General features: G+C 37.2%; 1 pseudogene; it reads right to left on the reverse strand.

The window, feature by feature from the left end:
• LOC127838203 (potassium channel subfamily T member 1-like) overlaps positions 1–20,398 on the reverse strand; it is a 65,111-nt pseudogene that overhangs the window by 4,106 nt on the left and 40,607 nt on the right.

Here is a 20,398-nt window from a genome sequence, read left to right on the forward strand (position 1 = left end):
TCAGATATGCACTTTGAGAACTTTACCACTCAGATATGTACTTTGATGCCCTTTACCACTCTGATATGTACTTTGAGCCCTTTACTACTCAGATATGCACTTTGATGCTTTTTAGTCACTTAGAAAATCACATTTAATTTAAGAACTTTCTTACTTTCTTATCCAAGTTGTAAAGCCTTCATTTCAACCATTAGATAATGATGAGCACCAAACAGCATAAATCCTGAACAGCTTACAGTCTTCGATTCTGGTAGGGTCTCGGTTATTGATATATAATTGCATACTGGATGAGAATTATTAACTCTTTCCCACTAATAGGCAAAGTGTACTTTGAGCCCTTTACCACTCAGATATGTACTTTGAGCCCTTTACCACTCAGATATGTACTTTGATGCCCTTCACCACTCAGATATGTACTTTGATGCCCTTTACCACTCAGATATGTACTTTGAGCCCTTCACCACTCAGATATGTACTTTGATGCCCTTTACCACTCAGATATGTACTTTGATGCCCTTTACCACTCAGATATGCACTTTGAGCCCTTTACCACTCAGATATGTACTTTGAGCCCTTTACCACTCAGATATGTACTTTGATGCCCTTCACCACTCAGATATGTACTTTGATGCCCTTTACCACTCAGATATGTACTTTGAGCCTTCACCACTCAGATATGTACTTTGATGCCCTTTACCACTCAGATATGTACTTTGAGCCCTTCACCACTCAGATATGCACTTTGATGCGCTTTACCACTCAGATATGTACTTTGATGCCCTTTACCACTCAGATATGTACTTTGATGCCCTTTACCACTCAGATATGCACTTTGATGCCCTTTACCACTCAGATATGTACTTTGAGCCCTTTACCACTCAGATATGTACTTTGAGCCCTTTACCACTCAGATATGTACTTTGATGCCCTTTACCACTCAGATATGTACTTTGATGCCCTTTACCACTCAGATATGTACATTTGAGCCCTTTACCACTCAGATATGCACTTTGATGCCCTTTACCACTCAGATATGTACTTTGATGCCTTTTACCACTCAGATATGCACTTTGAGCCCTTTACCACTCAGATATGCACTTTGATGCCATTTACCACTCAGATATGCACTTTGAGCCCTTTACCACTCAGATATGTACTTTGAGCCCTTTACCACTCAGATATGCACCCTGATGCCCTTTACCACTCAGATATGCACTTTGAGAACTTTACCACTCAGATATGTACTTTGATGCCCTTTACCACTCTGATATGTACTTTGAGCCCTTTACTACTCAGATATGCACTTTGATGCTTTTTAGTCACTTAGAAAATCACATTTAATTTAAGAACTTTCTTACTTTCTTATCCAAGTTGTAAAGCCTTCATTTCAACCATTAGATAATGATGAGCACCAAACAGCATAAATCCTGAACAGCTTACAGTCTTCGATTCTGGTAGGGTCTCGGTTATTGATATATAATTGCATACTGGATGAGAATTATTAACTCTTTCCCACTAATAGGCAAAGTGAAAATGGCTATGTGCAAGCATCATAAAACAAGAACAGAGTAACTCGCAGTCTGTTCAGATTTTATGCTGTTTGCTGTTCATCAGTATCAAAGAGTTGGAAATTATGCCTTTAAAATGTGAATCTAATAAAAAAAGGTCTGTAATTAAATGTAACATTCTGAGAAACTACAACTGCGTCAAAATACGTATTTTAGTGGTAAAGGTTTAAGGTACCTTTTCCCGTTTGGAGAGCTCATACGAGTAGAGGTCGTTGGCCCGAAACTGCATGAATCTCATATTGGAGGATTGGGTCAGCTCAGTAATGATGTTCGCACTGGGAAATAGCCTGAAATGTAACATGTGATTACATTACTTTAAAATCAATATCTTTCGTCAGACAGTCTGAAATGTTAGGGGGTTTACTGCATGTGTGTAAGCGTTGTCTGCACAGACTAATCTAGGACTTTCCGCCTAAACTGGATTTTTGCTACAAAGACTTCCTTTAAAATAAAAATACCAGAAAAGCGGTGTCATCCCTGATTAGCAAAAAAGATTACACAGGCTAATCTGGGACAACACTGTTAGCACAAGCATTAAGCCCTGTTTTCCAAAAGTAAGGCTCAATATGATTAGTCAGACATTAAATTAAATGTTTGTGGGTTTGTGTGGGTCCCCTTTACCATGAAATCATTTGCAATGAACATTTGAACTGCACAGTTTATAATGAAGTTATATTTAATTAAAAACCTTTCTTACTAAATTAAAGCTTTTAAGGCTTTATCTCCAAACCTTATATACTGACTAGCAGCAAACAGCATAAAGCCTGAACAGTCTGTGAGTTACTCGCAGGCTGTTCTGGTTTTATGCTGTTTGTACATAGCCATTTTCACTTTGCATCTAAGTGGGATAGGGTTAAGATAAAACAAACTGCCAGATTTTGTCAATCCACAAAACTCCATCTCAACTAATATAAATAAATCTTCAGTATTATAATGCATGTTTGGAGATACATAATTGTGTACTCTCTGGTCAATTATTGTGAACTGCTTGTTCTATTTATTGAATAAGCACCAGTTACCTTCGTGCCATTCTTTTCGTAAGAAAAAAATCTGAGGTCCAAAAAGTTAAGTTACCCATAATCTCTGTCACATCTTAAGCCTTTAAGAGCATAACATGGCATCTTTATATTTGTTTCTACAATGTTAGGTTTTTGTGTAAATAACACAAAGGCCACCAGCACCCAGGGGTGTGATTTAAAAACCACCTCAAGGGAGGAAAATGCACAGCATCCCTTACATGGTTTCATTAAATAGTCAGTAAAAGGTTGCTGTGGCATAGTGGATATGGTGTCCGCTGTGGCATAGTGGATATGGTGTCTGCTGTGGCATAGTGGATATGGTGTCCGCTGTGGCATAGTGGAAATGGTGTCCGCTGTGGCATAGTGGATATGGTGTCCGCTGTGGCATAGTGGATATGGTGTCCGCTGTGGCATAGTGGATATGGTGTCCGCTGTGGCATAGTGGATATGGTGTCTGCTGTGGCATAGTGGATATGGTGTCCGCTGTGGCATAGTGGATATGGTGTCCGCTGTGGCATAGTGGATATGGTGTCCGCTGTGGCATAGTGGATATGGTGTCTGCTGTGGCATAGTGGATATGGTGTCTGCTGTGGCATGGTGGATATGGTGCCCTCTGTGGCATAGTGGATATGGTGTCCGCTGTGGCATAGTGGATATGGTGTCCGCTGTGGCATAGTTGATATGGTGTCTGCTGTGGCATAGTGGATATGGTGTCCGCTGTGGCATAGTGGTTATGGTGTCTGCTGTGGCATAGTGGATATAATGTCTGCTGTGGCATAGTGGATATGGTTTCTGCTGTGGCATAGTGGATATGGTGTCTGCTGTGGCATAGTGGATATGGTGTCTGCTGTGGCATGGTGGATATGGTGTCCACTGTGGCATAGTGGATATGGTGTCCGCTGTGGCATAGTGGATATGGTGTCCGCTGTGGCATAGTGGATATGGTGTCCGCTGTGGCATAGTGGATATGGTGTCTGCTGTGGCATAGTGGATATGGTGTCTGCTGTGGCATAGTGGATATGGTGTCCGCTGTGGCATAGTGGACATGGTGTCCGCCTAGCAACTGGGAGTTAACAGGTTCAATCCCCACTGTGGGAGCTTTCTTTAGATCTACCAAATAGACACCAATAACTGGTTCTAGTCCCAGGAAACGGACTCGAGAGCATTTCTAATAAGCCTCAGGTTTAGATGCAATTGAGTTAAAAAATAAATAGGTTTAAACTAAAGCCTTCATTTGTATATAAATCAAGCAATGTCAATAACTTTTGAAAAAATAAGTTTGACATTGACATGGAGGAATCAGCTGAAAAGAGGAGAATTCACCCCCTTGTTACCTGAAGATAGTCTGTACCGTTACAATAGTGTTACAGTCTACGAGAGGAGCTGAAAGGAGGAGAATTCACACCATTGTTACCTGAAGATAGTCTGTACCGCTACAATGGTGTTACAGTCTACGAAAGAAGCTGAAAGGAGGAGAATTCACACCCTTGTTACCTGAAGATAGTCTGTACCGCTATTATAGTGTTACAGTCTACGAGAGGAGCTGAAAGGAGGGTAAATCACCCCCTTGTTACCAGAAGATAGTCTGTACCGCTACAATAGTGTAACAGTCTACCAGAGGAGCTGAAAGGAGGGTAAATCACCCCCTTGTTACCAGAAGATAGTCTGTACCACTACAATAGTGTTACAGCCTATGAGAGGAGCTGAAAGGAGAATTCACACTCTTGTTACCTGAAGATAGTCTGTACAGCTATAATGGTGTTACAGTCTACGAGAGGAGCGGAAAGGAGGAGAATTCACCCTTGTTACCTGAAGATAGTCTGTACAGCTATAATGGTGTTACAGTCTACGAGAGGAGCTGAAAGGAGGAGAATTCACACCCTTGTTACCTGAAGATAGTCTGTACCGCTACAATGGTGTTACAGTCTACGAGAGGAGCTGAAAGGAGGAGAATTCACACCCTTGTTACCTGAAGATAGTCTGTACAGCTACAATGGTGTTACAGTCTACGAGAGGAGCTGAAAGGAGGAGAATTCACACCCTTGTTACCAGAAGATAGTCTGTACCGCTACAATAGTGTTACAGTCTACCAGAGGAGCTGAAAGGAGGAGAATTCACACCCTTGTTACCTGAAGATAGTCTGTACAGCTACAATGGTGTTACAGTCTACGAGAGGAGCTGAAAGGAGGAGAATTCACACCCTTGTTACCTGAAGATAGTCTGTACAGCTACAATGATGTTACAGTCTCCCAGAGGAGCTGAAAGGAGAAGAATTCACACCCTTGTTACCTGAAGATAGTCTGTACAGCTACAATGGTGTTACAGTCTGCCAGAGTTTCCTCCTCCTGGGAGTTTGAGCTTTCCTTGTTGACTATCACCACATTGTCTGCAAGGTTGATACCAGCACGCAGGAGGTCTTCTATCCTGTACAAATTAATGATACAAGACATTTTATTAACCCTTCATCACTCAGAAGCAAAGTTAAAATGGCTCTATGCAACAAGCATACAACCAGAACAGCCTGTGAGTAACTCGCAGTTTGTTCAGGTTTTATGCTGTTCGCTGCTCATCAGTATCCTAGGGTTACAAATGAAGCCTTGAAAACTGATTTAGAAAGGTCTTACATTTAATTGTCTGCAAGGTTGATACCAGCATGCAGAAGGGCTTCTTTCCTGAACAAAGTGAGCTGTGTTCTTGCAAAAACTGGGCTTAATGCATGTTCGTAAAGTGTCGTCCTAGATTAGCATTTGCAGTCTGCACAGGCTAATCAAGGACAGAACTTTTCCCTTTCATGGAATTGTTTGTTGAATGGAGGTATCTTCTAAACAAAATCCAGAGATTTGCCTCCTATTCTCTGTAAAAAATCTTTACACGATTTTGCCCCCTATCTATACAGCATGTGGTGGCCCCATATTAATACAGCATGTTTTGGCCCCATATTAATACAACATGTTTTTGGCCCATTTTAGTACAGCATGTTTTGCCCAATATTTATACATCATGTTTTGGCCCATATTTATACAACATGTTTTGGCCCCATATTCATACAGCATGTATTGGCCATTATTAATACAGCATGTTTTGGCCTAGTTTTAATACAGCATGTTTTGGCCCCATATTTATACAGCTAGTTTTGGCCAAAATGGCCCAATAACTTACTGTTCAATGGACCCCATCATCCAGTAGACCATTGGGAAGTGACATATTGTCTCCAAATGGCCCAAACACTAACTGTTCAATGGACCCCAGCATCCAGTAGACGATTGGAAAGTGACATATTGTCTCCAAATGGCCCAACCACTTACTGTTCGATGGACCCCAGCATCCAGTAGACCATTGGGAAGTGCCATATTGTCCATAATTGCCCAACCACTTACTGTTCAATGGACCCCAACATCCAGTAGACCATTGTGAAGTGACATATTGTCTCCAAATGGCCCAACCACTTACTGTTCAATGGACCCCAGCATCCAGTAGACCATTGGGTAGTGACATATTGTCTCCAAATGGCCCACACACTTACTGTTCAATGGACCCCAACATCCACTAGACCATTGGGAGGTGCCATATTGGTCCCAAATGGCCCAAACACATTCTGTTCAATGGACCCCAACATCCACTAGACCATTGTGAAGTTCCATATTGTCCATAATGGTCCAACCACTAACTGTTCAATGGACCCCAACATCCAGTAGACCATTGGGAAGTGCCATATTGTCCATAATGGCCCAAACACTTACTGTTCAATGGACCCCAACATCCAGTAGGACCATTGGGAAGTGACATATTGGCCACAAATGGCCCAACCACTTACTGTTCAATGGACCCCAACATCCAGTAGACCATTGTGAAGTGACATATTGTCTCCTAATGGCCCAAACACTTGCTGTTCAATGGACCCCAACATCCAGTAGACCATTGTGAAGTGACATATTGTCTCCTAATGGCCCACACACTTACTGTTCAATGGACCCCAACATCCAGTAGACCATTGGAAAGTGACATATTGTCTCCAGAAAGGTCATGTCTGGCCTGGAAAGCAAGAAAATTTTGTGTATATAAATCATTTGTTTACATTAAAAGAGAGTTAAATTGGAAAGCATTGCAGGAATAACAACGTCATGACATCACCATACTCTTAAATTTTAATAAATTTTAGGTTCAAAATAATCCGCACAGGCTAATCAGGGGCAACACTTTCTGCTTTTAAGTATCTTTTTGTTTAAAGACAGTCTCTTCTAAACGAAAATCCAGTTAAGGCGGAAGTGTCGTCCCTGGTACACCACTTAATGCACAAGCATTTAGCCTGTTTTACCAGAGCAAAGTCTTATATATGAACTAGAAAACATTAATATTATTTAATACAACACCATCGACTTTTAAATACTAAAATGCATCCATAAAATAAGATTTTTCTTAAACCAGACTCAACTGTTTTTTTTAAAATTGGGGCCATATCACTATGTACGTCTTCTCAAGAACCAGCTATGGGGTTAAGTGTGTATCTCTGACAGGCATGTGAATGCAGGGAAACGCAAAAAGGAATTAATGCATGAGCATTAAAAGCATGCAGTTTGCACAGGCTACTCACAAAGGAAACTTTCTGCCTTGATTCAATTTTTGTTAAGAAAAGACTTCCTTGAAATTCCCTTAAGACGGTAAGTATTGTCCCTGATTAGCCAGAGCAGACTGCACATGGATTAATCAAAATGTTCCCAGAACACAGCTCTATTTTTGAGCAATTGGGTCAAAGTTACAACATACGTCTTCTCAAGGATCAGCACTATGGGGTTAAGAGTGTAGCTCGGACGTGCGTGAGATCGCAGGGGGACGATGAAGTTGTAGAGTCCGTTACTGGCATAGTCCGCGGCAACGATGATTGCACGGTTCGGCCAGTTGTACTCCTTGGCGTTGTTATAGCAACAGTGATCACAGACCTGATACAGAATCATATGCTATTGATTGGATATGGAATGGTATGCTGTTGTTAAACAAAAATCAAGTGTATGTTTCTCTACATTTGTGAATGAATTAATCTTCATTGCCCCATCTGTAAAATAATGCAAAATATGTTGAATAAACATATAACATATATTCACACTGCAGAATAATCCTTGAAATTTCAAAACATCCAGTCCTTAGTGCCATCTCAATAGTAGCACTGGCTCATTTATTAAAGCATTGCCAACAAGAGGTGGCGCCCGTGATTAACGGTTGTGTTATAAGGATAGAATAATAGTGATAAACAATAACATTTATCATGCTCAGCTAAAAATAATAGAACTATATGACAAAAAAATCAAATTGCGATTGTTTGACTAACTGAAACAATTCCAAGTGAGGGATTTCTGGACACACTGAAATAATGTCTAATATGTGATTTTTGGACTGACTTAAGCACTTCCCAATTTGGGATTTTGGGACTTACTTGAGAAAGTTGAAGGCAACAGAGGGGACGTTTATCTCTCATGAGGTGACAGAGCGTGGGACTCGTCCCGATGTAAGGAGTGATAGGTGGGAATCCTCGCACGTATCTGAGGACGGGAAGAAAATACGATACATGAGCCTCACTCTGGGAAAATGGGGCTTAATGCATGTGCGTAAAGTGTCGTCCCAGATTAGCCAGTGGAGTTTGCACAAACTAAGCTTAGATGACACTTGTGCAAAGAATGGGATTTTTGCTAAGAAGATATTTTGTTAACAGGAAAAAATACCATTAAAGCAGGCAGTGTCGTCCCTGATTAGCCCAAGTGGACTACAGCCACTAATCTGGGACAAAACTTTACACACATGCATTTAACCCAGTTTTCCCACAGCCAGGCTCTTATAGGCTTTTGGCTCATTCCTAAAACGATTATTGATTGGCTAGTGATATTCAATACTTTTTATTTACACTTCTGGAACCTTCAATCCCAACTATAGTCTGTGTATCTTGTATTTAATTAATTTAATTTGCCATTAAACACATAAGAATTTTTTTTTCTCGCCTTCTTTTTCCCACTGTTTTTCCAACATTCAGAAAGCTGTCCTCCAATCACCAATAAACAAGTATTAACAGAGAATAACAGGTTATTGATCTATTGTTTTGTAATAAATCAGGGTAGGCTAAGAATCAGGATTGTTCCTCAATATAAAGTAGGTGCCAAAAATGGTACCTTAATTCCCAATCCCAGTTTTTCACATTTTTTCCAAATTGAACTTGAAACTTTCCACAATCAACGAAATGTTTTTTCCATTAAATACATTTAATGATCAACAACGTGCTTTGTCAAACTTTTTTAAGGGTCTACCTCAGTTCAAATAAGTTACTATACACTGCCACGGGAAGTAACTGCGTTTGGTGGTGCTTCTATGAAATGGTGTTTATTACAATTCATAATTGTTTTTTTATTCATTGATTATGAGAATGGGTACCTGCAACTAAATTGCACTGTTTTTGCAAGCGTGGACAGACATTGAAAATTATATTACTTATAATACCAAAAAAAACCTTTCAGGATGTAGTGTTTCTAGCTTAAAGGCTGTGTTACTGATTTACACTACCACTGACTATTGCAATTGTAGCCAAAGTTTTAAAATGTCGCAATGAAATCTTTCATTTTGCAAAAACAAGTGGCGAAAACTGATTTTCTATTGTAATTTTGTAAACATATGGTACAAGAGGCTCAACCTGAATCAAGTACCTGTGTGCGCGCCTCTAAGAAATGTATAATGAGGCAACACAATGTATGCTCTAACTAGTCAAACTATAGCTCCTCCCCTTGGGGAAATCTTTTTTGCAGAAATAAATAAATTATCTTATAATCTAATCAAAATGCAGTATTTAACGGTGACCAGAATGATTCACATATCAGCACAAATATATACACATACAATAGCACCTGAAACAAGCAAATTCGTTTAATTGATATCCCCCGCCAATATGCTTCTGGACACAAAAGTATTATATTTGACACTCAAAAAAGCATTTTTTTAAGATACAAAGGGCCATAACTCCTTTATTATCCAATGGTGTACAATGCCATTTGGCGTGCATCATCCTCTTATCCATATATATACTCATACCAAGTTTAAATGAATTCCGCCAAAGCACTTCCAAGATATGGCTCCGGACAGAAAAAAGCATTTTTTCCAAGATACAAAGGGCCATAACTCTGTTATTAACAGATGGTGTACAATGCCATTAGGCGTGCATCATCCTCTCATCCATATATATACTCATACTAAGTTTCATTGAAATCCGCCAAAGCACTTCCAAGATATGGCTCCGGACACAAAAGTGCCGGACGGACGGAAAGACGGACAACGCCAAAACAATATCCCTCCGCCTATGGCGGGGGATAATAAATGGAAGACTACTTAAATCCAAACTTCTGACATGAAAACCTAACTAGAATTTATTTACCATATATAGTTATTTGTTATATCCACTGTTTGTATAATCAATAAAGCAGACTTTCCTATGAATTGTGGTTTTCCATACATAACAGAACAAAATTGTGTTTAATTGTCATAATTTAGTGTCACAAACAAAATCGTGTTTCGTGCATAAAAAGCATGCATGTTTTACCTAAGAAAAGTGTCATCATGACAGAAGAACTTTAAAAAAAGAAGAACTTAAAAAAGAAGCACTTTACAGCTAATAGCTTTGCTTGGTCTTGCGTTTGGTATCTGTGTGTTCTGTGTCAACACTCAATTGGTGATTACCATGTATGGTGTAAATGAATAATCTCACCAAACTTTGGTGCTCATTCAAATAATTTAATAAAGTCTAACTTTTATTATTGCGCTAATCAACAATATATCATTAATTAACATTAATTGATCATGGGTTTACATAAGATTGGAATAAAAATACTACCAAATACATGTAAATACCTAATACATTTGTAAAAACGTATTATACTTAAGATACACGTTTTTGGGCAAAAAAAAAGCCAGTGTGAATGTATCTATGGCATGATACTTATTCTGATGAAGTGTTAACATGGCTTCACAACAGCACTTCAGCAATTAGAATCTGGGGTATCAAAATGCTAACGTGAAATTTTGTCTTAATTGAGTTTCCAGCCAGAAATTTCACACACTCATGTAAAATTGGCAATGATTAAAGCTTCGCTAAGATTGTATAATAATGCATTCTAGACTATGATTTATGAATGGCTACAAAATGGCGTTTGATTTTAAATGAGGCAACATAATTTTTAAAATGGCAAAAATAGGTGCCAAAAGAAAATTTATACCCAACAAGGGCCCTCAATTTGTAAGTATTGATGTCATATCTGAAATGAATTAATAGGTTTATTTATAATAAAATTCAAACCTGTGTAACTCTTGAAACTTGATTTTTTTTTAATTTAGACAGTCATTTAAATATCCACAAATGTCCAGTATAAAGATGCTTTTCTGACCTTAATTTAAGTACAATATTAATTGGAACAAGTTGTTTAAAGAATGCATTAATTAAATTAATGGTTTGAGGTCTTTTCAATATATTTAAAAGAATGTGAAACAATTCCCTATTCTTAGCTGAAAACCACTAAAATTTTCAATACCATTTCCAAAGTGGTGGGGAAAAACAATGAGAATAAATAATGGCGAGGCTTGCAATTTTATTTGTTCCATGCCTGATTTATATCAAAATGGTCAGAAAGAAACCTGTTTCATGTTAATCATACCTCAACCTCTCATTTAAAAGAAACATAATACAAGAGAGCCTGAAAGGCCCCAAGTTGTTCACCTATGATACAAGGGAACTGACCTATTCTGTGCAGCCAAGGATATCATTAGAACAAATGTTCTGACCAAGTTTCATGAAGAGTAAACTATAAATGTAACATTCATAGTGCTAACAAGGTTTTAATATAACAATATAAGGATTAATTCCCCGCCCCCAGGGGGCCATGTTTTTCAACAGACCGGAAACATTTTCAAACTCATCCGAGATATCATTAAAACAAATGTTCTGACCAAGTTTCATGAAGATTGGACAATAAATGTGGCTTTTAGAGCGCTGACAAGATTTACTAAAGCCAAATAAGGAAAAATGCCCTGCCCCCTGGCAGCCATGTTTTTCAACAACCAGAACCATTTTCGAACCAGCTAATTAGAGACGACAATTTACCCACATGCATTAAGCCTTACCCACATGCATTAAGCCTTGATTTCGCAGAGCAACGAACATATCATAGTAATTGTATCTAAAACTTGTCAACGTACATTATCAGCTTGAATTAATAGATATCTGCTGCCCATGATTCATTAATGGGATTATCATCCAGTACAAATCTATACTTACTAGCGATTATTGTCTGGACAAATCCAAACTTACTCCGGATTATCGTCGTCCTCATCGGCGAACGGGAAGCTGTCCTCTGATCCCGTATCATCCTCCACATGTACAGTGATGTCTCCGAACTCCAGATATGCGGGAACCGGCGCGATACTCGGTCTCTTCTGGAGGTTCACGTGTGACAGACCTTTCGGTAGCTCCAGCTGAGACTTGCGACTCCCCGTGCGTTTCATTTCCGATTGGCTAGTCATGAGTCGGGTGTTTTGAAGGTCGAGCGCCATTGAGCCTTTAACAGGAAGAAGGTGCAGTGACAATTTTAATTAAGTCAAGGTAAGGGAAAAAGGTTTAAATACAAGTGCGTAAAGTGTTGTCCCATATTGCAGACTGCACAGGCTAATCAGGGACAACACTTTCTGCTTTTATGTTATATTTTTCTTTTAGAAAGTCTCTTCTTAGCAAAGATCTAGCTTAGGCAGGAAGTGTTGTCTCTGATTTGTCTATGCGGAATGCGATTTTTTTTTATATATACATGTTTATAGTTTTCAATAGCTTCATATATTCCATATATGGTGAAGGCTGGTAAGTGTCTGGCACACATTGCCTCTCAACCTTTCAGCTGATGTTTAAACATATTTTGAGCAGAAAAAAACGTACTGTTAAAAAGTATCAAATACTATCCGCCACTAAAAAATGACACCCTTTGCATTTTTCTCTTGAGATAATTGTATATACATGTGTTGTAGCATTTGCCAACGTATTAATGTTGCTTTGAATTCCAGTAAATATCATAGCAAAAATAGGTGGAGCATGGTTAAACATTTCGAGTTACATAGCTATGTACATTGTATATAGGTATGACAAAAACTGATTCTTAAAAAATATGTTTATAATTGTTGCCCTGACAATCTAGAGAGTCTAGCTAAAACAGGTGTGTTTCGTTACAAGAATTACCTCACACAATATATTGATACACAGCAGTAATTCACAAACTGTTTCAGATACGGAGTTACTCTAGTAGGCATATAGGCAAAAAGGTCAAATATACCAGACTTGGCTCTAGTTAAAGTAAACACTTTTTTCAAGGACTTTAACCCATTCATGCCTAGCGTCCTGAAAAAAGGACATTGCAAACAGCGTAAACCCAGATGAGACGCCGCATGATGCGGCGTCTCATCTAGGTCTACGCTGTTTGCTTAAAGGAATTTCTGTAAGAGTTGTTCTAAATATAGAAATAAATTAACTAGACATCCCTAATTTTGGAAATAAATTGATCCAACTTAGGATGGGAGAGTTCACTAGGCATTAATGGGGTGGGCTTATTTGTATGTGTATCATCCATCTATCTTAGAATCACCAGTTCTTGCATCTATCTAAAGTATTTTTATTTATGGTGGGTAAGTTTGCAAAATTTAGGTTAATTACATTACAATGTTTTGTGTATGTTCTTCAAAACATTGAACTCAAATTTAGTGGTGACTTCATACTTAATTCCCATTTCATAATTGTTCTATATTCTAATGAAAAAATATTGAAGGGACATAACTGTATTCTACTAAACTAGCTCCATAAGAGTTTTTTTTACATTTGTTATTGATCGAGTATGCTATAGTTGTTAGACTACAACAGTAATGACTATATTGTGATGTGAGTTGACTTCTGCATTTGATACAAGTTTAACTCTTAAACTCTTTAACACTTTTATCTTAAAATGAGTACATTTCAGGGGTTTTATGTGTGCAAGTTTGTCCAATCAGTTCTTAACAGAACAGTTAGTAAGAGTACAAGGAAGACCAGTAAAAACTCAATTAAAAAATAAACTTGAAGGTAAATCAGAACGGTTGTATCCACATATTTCAGAATCATGCTTATTATCTGAATATCTTGCTGGACCCTATTTTTACAAAATTGTTTCTCCCTGTGTTATCAGCAAAACTTTACGCCAACTATTATACACATGTACATGGTCTCTTTGTAACTTGATTATGGACTTTGAGCTTCAGTGTGTATGTAAAGAGAGTTGGTGGTATAAACTACCAATATAATTCAGCTATTTCAAGGTTTAAGTTTAGTACAGGGGTAAATATACTTATTAATCAAAGCGCTGAAGGCACTGAAGGTGTTCGCTATTGCATGATTTAAGACGCAACTCATTTTTCGGCGTAAGCTGAATAAGCCAGCTTTTCACCTTAGCCTGACCTTTGTAAGTGTCCAATAAAATTCCAATAAAATTTCCCGCGGCTAGGTACGAATGAATACACTTCATTTATTCCATTGGCTGATTTGAGTATACCACCAGAACATTGGAAACATATCCGCGTCTTTGTAACACTGTTTTACTGTATGAAACAATTTTATCTCGAATGAAAAGGCTTAATAGATAGAACAGTTTTACACTCAATTCTCGACATCAATACAGTTTGTGCGTACACCTTTTATTTTCAGAGTATTACCAGCGCAAGAGTTTTATACTTAAAAGGCTATGTTCTCATATTTAGTACTTACTTCCTTATTCCTGTCAACATGTTAACATGTAAAAGTATAAAGAGCAATGGAAGCGAGGCCTCACTTTAAAGCATTGCATTTCAACCCGCGAGGTATATCGGGTCAATTCGCGGACATTCAGAGTTTATATACAGGTCATCACCGGAGTTGGCGGCCAGTAAAATAATCGTTATATAATAAAGACGCTATCCGTGAACTAGGTGACCTGGAATTTTCTTTAGACCAGAAATATGTTAAATGAAGATATATTCAGCAATATAATTATGGTATGTAAATAATAGATTCTTAATGTGTTTTCAACAATACAATGATAAATATTATTGTTGATAAATTTAACAATAATTATTCGTCCATATTGCCTAATGTACTAAAGTGATATTATGAGCATGTAACAGTTTATAGGTGTCTATCGCAACCGTTGATTATTTTTGATGTTTCTACTTCATATACACTTATATTAATTAATGCAGCATCATCATACTAAAACAATATACCAGAAAGAGAAAAATAATGCATTTGAATATCAACCGTACTTTCGTTTGACAACTGATCATGCGTTTACGAGTTGAACCTAAATTTAGTTTTAGTGCAGATTTGTTCATACGACACAAAGACACGAAATTGTTTTACGTCGGATCATTTCAGCTTACAGGACTGGGTGGGTCACGTAAGAATATCGAATATAAAATATATTTTTATAAACAACTGGTAGCAAGGTGAGTTGCAGATAATTAATCAGTAACCACATTTTAACTAACTATTTTGACCTGTTAATTCTTTTCAGCTCAATTCAACAGTGCAAAATGCCCATAATATCACTTTAAGCATTAGCACGATGATAATTGATACTGTTAATAATCGAATTAAATAGCAATGCCCGACAGACCACTAAAACAGGTTTGTTCGAAGAACGCGCCTATAAATACGGATACTTCTCGTGTGGCCGGTTGACTCATATGTTTAAATTTCACTTCCATTCTTCTTTTGGTTTTCTGTTTTGTATCTATAGGTTTATGACCAGCAATATGTTATAATGTAAAATAAGCCGCGAAAACTCCCCGTAACATCCCGTACTGCGTGTGATGCAGCTAAGAACTGCACAGAAAAAGACATTCGCTTATCATACTTGATCTCATTCATTAAACTATTTACGCCGTATATCTTTTTTAAAGATATTTCTTGTTCAAAATTAATCGCAAGTTTGAAATCAACACAAGCCATTCAAATTTATAAAGAGAGTATCTTAATGCGAGGGTAGAGATGTGTGTGCACTTTTTATCATCTTATTTATATTATAGAGATAACTAAGACAAAATAACAACAACATGGCCCTTTTTTGACGTTCAGAAAGCTTAGTAAGTATAATGTTGCAAATGGATATGAGAACTGAATATAAAGACAATTTGAAATCACCATCATATTAAATGAATATTGTTTGAATATTGAATACCTATCTTACTAAGAATATAATTTCATTATGGAAATTCCCTGTACACAATTTTTGACACCATATACAAGTTCAAAATATACAATAAGATAATTGATGAACAAAAATAAAATAAAAATCTGCGAGCAATTTTTTAAATCAGGAATTAGGTAGTCATAAAGACAGCCCTGTCGACCCATACTTTGTTGTTTATGCATTACTTGTTACCCTAGCAGTTCACAAGGTATCAACAACTCTGATCTAAACATGGGTATAGAGCACTAATGCACTTTTTCGTCGTAGCTGTTTTATCCAGCTTTTTACCTTAAATGACCTTTACATACATGTAACACCAGCAGACACGCATGAATATATTTTAATATTTCATGCGCTGATTTGAGATAACATTTCTGAACTTTGGCTACATCACTGTGTCTGTGCTCAGCGCAAAGGATGTAAACGTATCACTATTCAGTGTAAGGAATTCCGGACTACTCAAATTACACAAATTGTGGCCCAGTTACAATTTATGCGTTACAATCCATCTCGCAAAATTTCATGGTCAATACTCGTTCACTAAATCTTCTGGGGAATATATATTAATAAACTATTGATAAATACAGTTTTGCTTTCAAGATGAGAAAACAAACATATAGTATAGTGTCACGATAAGAGGAAAATTAATGTTTGCCGTACTCGGTCAGCAGGTCTAGAAATCGTTCCTAAACACCTGGATAGGCTTCCCTTATTTACAAGTTTCCTTATTTTATAATTCAATTTTGTATCGAAAAGAATTGTGCTAAAATGTGCCATTTACAATTTGCTATGAGATTTTTAATGACCTTTGTCATGCGAAAATGGGTATTATGGGCGCATATAGCCCACTCAGCCTGCGTATCTCTCAGTCTTGTCAGGAGATACATAATGAGACCATCACACATTGGGTGATTTTATAGCAAACAGCATCGCCTCGGACCAGACTGCGAAACTGCACACGTTGAGCTTAAGATACGCTGGTCGAAACACATAAGACCCATTTCTGCATGACGCTGCTATGAAAGTGTGACACTTATTGTGTGTAAAGAAAACTGCGTGTAAATCAAATATTAACATAATATGTATTTCGATCGTGAAGAAATACACTGATAATAAAGCATGTGAGGACACATATGATGTGCACTCCCGTGGTATAATTTTTAAAACTTACAGTGCCACAGTCCCTTACTATCTTTAACATACCAGTCAAAAGATGCCTGGTTCAGTGGTTTAGAAAAACTCTTTTATGTGTGTCAGACAAATTAGATTCAGAGTCAATCTCACACAATTTACGTTTCGTAGAACTTGGTTTGGGCAAATCGCCCTGTAACCAACTCGTTAGAGACATTTCAGATTAGGCAGATGCTATTTTGTGTTTACAGTCCGAGTTCTCCATACGGAATAATCATGACCAAGATAATGAGTATGAAGAATAATCATAATTGGGGACATACGTTTATTGTTCGCAGTTTTCGTCAGCATCAACTCATCTTTTCGCGTCAGGGACGATTTTAAGGCATCTACTACTCGCAAAAAGCAAGTTTTCACGGTTTGAAAAATGGACAATACAGGCCAGGAGCATAAAATATACATACCTGTCTTCCAAGAACAGATACCAATTTATACATAGAGACTGACATTCTTTTAATCCACATTGTTTTGGGTACACTAATTGCGATAATTGACATCAATTTACAATGTGTCTCGCCCGATGTCATGTTTTCTATTAGCCGAAATGGAGTTTGTAACCAACGCTCTGATTGGTCAAGAGAGATTCATGCCAAATACCCGTATGACGAGCGCTGTGAATGGTTGCTCTTATCAATTTTCAATAGGTAATTTACTATGCCAGGGAGCGGAGTTTCGTCAATTCGGTCAGTTGATTGATTACGGAGTGTATTCGGTAATAAACAGAAGCCACTAACTTGATAGCAATGCGAATATGATCAATGCCAGATTTTAGGGCGAAGTGATTATTGCCGGTGCTTTTGATCCAGGCGATTTAAGGGAAGCCGCAGCAATATAATCGCCCACTTCGACCGGTTGCTTGATCCCTGACAACCATAATTAAACTTGTTTTCAATTTAAATAACCTTATTAGACAAGTAAATTTTCTACCATAATTTCAATGTCTGAGGATATAATCCTAATATATTTTTAAAGGTATTTCTTCTTTTATACTTTAATCTGTGAACAAGTCCCTTTAACTGAATACATGTATCAAGTTTTAGTCCATTTTCAGAAAATGGTTTATACCTCTGTTAAAAGATAGTGTTAACCTACATACAAGATTGTTATGTTACCTGCCTATGGACTCTGTACTACCTGTGTATCTAAAGTGCGTTGTGGGTTTAAACAGGCAACAAATTTCACCCTTTATCAGTTTGAAGTTTAGGACGTGGAGTATTATACACACTAAAATTACTGTCTTTATTCAATACTTTAAATCTAGTTTTGATAACACTCGTTTCATTTTATAAAAGGAGTCAAAATAATTGTTTAGACCACATTTTAAACACAGGACAGTTACCAATTTCAAATATGGCAAGTTCTGTAAATTCAGTTGATAAAAGTTCAGATTTTGTGAAGGATTATTCGTGTAGCACTTGTGAAAGTAAAAATTTTGAAACAAATGCTGACTATTTTTGTGAAACTTGTTTGAAGTGTTTTTGCACAAAATGCCTTCATCTTCATGATCAATTATTTGTAAATCATTTGAAATATGGAAGAGGAGAAACAAATAAATGGCCTCTAGCAAAAACCATTGAGGATTTGCTACTGAAATGTTATATTCATAACAACAAGAAACTGAAAATGTTCTGCCAGGACCACAGTCAGCTTTGCTGCTCTGATTGTGTTTTACTGAATCACAGGTAAGTAACACTTGGTAATAAGTTACGTGTAGTTCAAAGTGATCAAATTTATAAACAAGAGGGCCATGATTGCCCTGAAGCCCTTATCTAATTTTTGGGATAATCAACAGTAAAAACTTCACATTGAGACATATCTTTTTGACAAATGTGACCCAGATTAGAACTCAGCCTAGATATTTTCAAGATCATCATTATGAGCAAGTTTCATCAAGGTGGACCAAACTGAGGCCTTTAATAATTGTTTGTGAAAACAAGAGGCCCCAAAGGGCCCTGGGTCACTCACATGAGACTCTAAAATGGAGAGAAACAAAGATTAAAACTCTTCAGAAAATATTTAAAATTATTGGTATGACAAGACTGACTTAAAAAATAAGGTGTTCTAAAGTATTCACAATAGGCCTAAACAGAAAATTACCCCACCCACCCTGGCGGCCATGTTTTTAATATCCAGATTAAAAAAATATATATACCGGTATATAAGGAAAATGCTTATTACATACATATAGAGAAAACTGCCCCATCCTCTGGCGGCCAAGTTTTTCCGCTGATCACGACCATTTTCAAACTCATCAGACATATCAATAAAACTAATGTTTTGACCATGTTTCATGATGATTGGCGAAAAAAATATTACTTTTAGAGTGTTCAAAAGCTGTTTTAGTATATAAATATAAGGAAAATGACTCCCCCCCCCCCTGGTGGTCATGTTACTAGATGGATCAAAACCATTTTTGAACTCAACCGTCGTATCCAGGAAAAAAATGTTCTAACAAAATGTCATGAAGATAATGGGCAAAAAATGAGTCTTCTAGACTGCATTGAAAGTTCACATGTATTCACTATATACATATAGAGAAAACTGCCCCACCCCCTGGCGACAATGTTGTTTAACTGATCAGAACTATTTTCAAGGTCAACCAAGATATCCATAAAATCAATATTTTGACATAGTTTCATGAAGATTGAAGAGAAAGACCCCCCCCCTCCTGGCAGCCATGTTTTTTTTTACCGATCCAAACCATTTTTGAACTCACCTGTCGTATCCAGAGAACAAATCTTCTGACCAAATTTCATAAAGTTTGGGCGAAAAATGTGATACTAGACTGTTCACATCTTTTAAATATATACATATAGAGAAAACTGCCCCATCCCCTGGCGGCCATGTTTTTCCACTAATCACGACCATTTTCAAACTCGTCCGAGATATCCACATAACCAATGTTTTGACCACATTTAATGATGATTAGGCAAAAAATGTGACTTCTAGAGTGTTAACAAGCTTTTTTACTATAACACACACCACTATTTTTTAACCAAATTGGTAGAAAAACAATTTGTGTCAAGAAACAGTAGTGGTACCTGAAATAGACAAAAACACTGGTATTACAAATAGATACAACATAACATACAATTATGTTTATTAGGTGTATTGCAAACATAAGAATCAAATAAACGTCATTAGTAAACGTCATATTTTATTTACATGTAAGCCAGTATATATATATTGCTCATTTTTATGTACATGTACATGTATGTATCTAAGTTTATAACAGTTGTCCATCATATAACATGCTATTTTATTCTATGTTGTTACTAAAACTTACAAAATGTGCAAAATGTGTAAGGTGTACTTATTTTGTGAACGCAAATACAATGCATTTGTTTACCACATAACATTCGAT

The sequence above is a fragment of the Dreissena polymorpha genome, chromosome 7, assembly GCF_020536995.1.
Source record: "Dreissena polymorpha isolate Duluth1 chromosome 7, UMN_Dpol_1.0, whole genome shotgun sequence".
NCBI classification, from domain to species: Eukaryota; Metazoa; Mollusca; class Bivalvia; order Myida; family Dreissenidae; genus Dreissena; species Dreissena polymorpha.